This window comes from Guillardia theta, assembly GCF_000315625.1.
Source record: "Guillardia theta CCMP2712 unplaced genomic scaffold GUITHscaffold_45, whole genome shotgun sequence".
In the NCBI taxonomy this organism is placed as follows: domain Eukaryota; class Cryptophyceae; order Pyrenomonadales; family Geminigeraceae; genus Guillardia; species Guillardia theta.
Genome location: NW_005434629.1, coordinates 502960 through 503231, shown reverse-complemented (window position 1 = coordinate 503231; position 272 = coordinate 502960).

Below are 272 nucleotides of genomic sequence, written 5' to 3'. Positions count from 1 at the left end.
TCCCTCCCCTTCTCCTCCTCTACCTCGTCTGCCCCTTCTCCACGATCTGCGGTAGCCCTTGCAAGTCGATCTCCTCCTCCCCGAAGCGAATGGTCGAGCGCACGGGAACAGTGATCTGAGAGCTGAGATGAGGGGACTGTGGAGATGGAAGAGAGGAGGAAGGGGGAGAGGAGGAAGAGAAAGGAATGGAGGAAGAGACGCGAGGAAGAGAAGTGGGGGAGGAGGGAAGGAGAAGAAGAGGGGAGGGGAATGGAAAGGACAGGAGGAGGAGG